Here is a 2054-nt window from a genome sequence, read left to right on the forward strand (position 1 = left end):
TTCTACACTGTAACTCAATTAAAATGAACTAAATTTAGATTTCCTTTTGTCTGCAAGGATTCTGCCTACCAAAACTGTATGGTGCCACTGGGCATCCTGTGCAAACATAAGAGACCTTGTTTAGATCACTGTGTTACCGGAGTCTTTGGAAATGTGTTGTTAATCCTATGGAATATTGATCGACTGTGTTTATTTCAGCCTATAGCATGGGGAGCTAGGAGATGATGGTTTCTAGGCCAAGAGGGCCTCACTTTTTTTCTCTTCTAATATCAAACATTAAAATTTAACATTTACCTACTAAGTATACTACTTACTACTAAGAGTCAGTACACCTACTGCCTCTATGTCAGTGCTTGTTCCTTGTGTCAGTATTTATAGTTTAGACAGATCATCCTTTAGCCAGTCACCTTCCATGTTGGGCTCCTGGTAAAAAATAGAGGATAAATGCATGAGGTATTTTTTTTCTCACAGAGTCATATGTCTCCTTCTGGAAAATCTTTCTTCATGTCTTCATAGTACGCTTTTGGACACCAACCATCTATAGTATCATAGTAAAATGTGAACTTAGGTACATGTTCTTTTATGGTTTCATTGTCTCTCTTCACCACCTCCATCATTTCTTGGCTCCCAAGGTAGGCAGCACTAATGAGGCAGAATGGTTCCAATGCATTCAGAAAGGAAAATTCACTCTGTACGTTAATCATTCGAAGGAGCATTCTGATCATCGAGGACTTGATTTTCTCGGGCCACGATTTAAGTAGTAAGTAGCCAGGAACATAGAGAACATCAAAGCCAGCACAAAAGTGGATTGGCGAGCTTGCTGTTGGGTGACTCAGTCATTCACTCAATTGCTGGAGAGAGCAGAAAGCAGCGAGTTATTGGGAGCTCAGGGGCATATGCTTCAGAATCTGAAGGGAAAAAGAGCAGCCTACAGAATGACCAATGACCACAAGTTTCATTTCCTTTGGCGCATGAGTTCTCAGGAAAGCTAGTTTGTATTCTACTTGACCACAGAGTCCATAGATGTCCTTAATTTCTCGAGCATTTGGATCGTCCAAAAGTTGTCAGAATCTTCTTGTCCTTGGGGGCCACGGCATGCCCAGCATGACTGATAACCCAAACTGGAAAGCGTCTTTTTGTTGAAGAATACAAAGCCTTTGCAAATGGCACATAAAAGGCAGAAAAACCTGTGTTACCCGTAATAAAATAAGCAGCTTAGGTCTGTTGGCACTTTGAGTATTAACGCGGTCAGTCCAGGGCCCACATTTTAGAACCTGTGTTTCAACTCCACAACATGAAATGAATTCCTTAGGCAAAGGAGTTCCTTCCTTGATTTCTGTGTCCATTTCTGTCTGCCTAGAAGGCAGCAGCCTGCGTCTTGGTTAGTGAGGGGATTGTTTTAAATCCATTCTGCTCCCTCCAGTGTCTGCAGGGCTGCTGGTTTTCACAGTTGCTGCTAGCCGGGCTATTGTTTTTCAACACTGCTGCACAGTAGGGAGTAAGGCCTGGGCACAGGGCCTGTTATAACATTTCAAACCTCACTTATCTTACTTTTTTATTGAATAATGTTTTCTCAGGTATTTTTCAAGCATTTGGTTAATTTCTAGAGTTCTAAAAAGTTGATTTTGCCAATCATTATCATTGCTTTTATGGAGGAGCAGTTTTTCAGAGGTCTTGCTCTGCCATTCCTGAAATGCTTCTTATCCAAATGTATTTTCAGTCTACATGTCTAATTTTCACCTCAATATTCTTAGTACTCAGGTTCTGAAGTAAATAAATATCTAAAGTGGAAGAAATCCAAACTGAATATATCCACTATCCTGGCTTACTAAATTCAAGGGTGAATTTACTGTGGTTGTCAGTCTAACAGGAGTCCATACTTTTTTTTCATTCTGGAAAAAAATATATATCACATAATGTGAAAACAAAGTGTACAGCATGTTCTTTAGTTTGAATTTTACTATAAATTGCTTTCTAGATCTGGAACTTGTTCAGAACATTTTTTAACAGATTAAATTTTGCCTTCTTTAATAAAAGAATAATGTGTCCTCTAT

The 2054-nt window shown here is 39.2% G+C and overlaps 1 pseudogene across 1 annotated transcript; it reads right to left on the bottom strand.

Annotated features, from left to right (window-relative positions):
* Positions 1 to 372: 372 nt before the first annotated feature.
* Positions 373 to 1346, bottom strand: LOC309960664 (lipid droplet-associated hydrolase-like; annotated as a pseudogene). Its single transcript has one exon. The product of its transcript is annotated as a lipid droplet-associated hydrolase-like (transcript).
* Positions 1347 to 2054: the final 708 nt, after the last annotated feature.

This window comes from Leucopleurus acutus (genome assembly GCF_964270905.1).
Source record: "Leucopleurus acutus genome assembly, chromosome: 4".
Taxonomy (NCBI): Eukaryota; Metazoa; Chordata; class Mammalia; order Artiodactyla; family Delphinidae; genus Leucopleurus; species Leucopleurus acutus.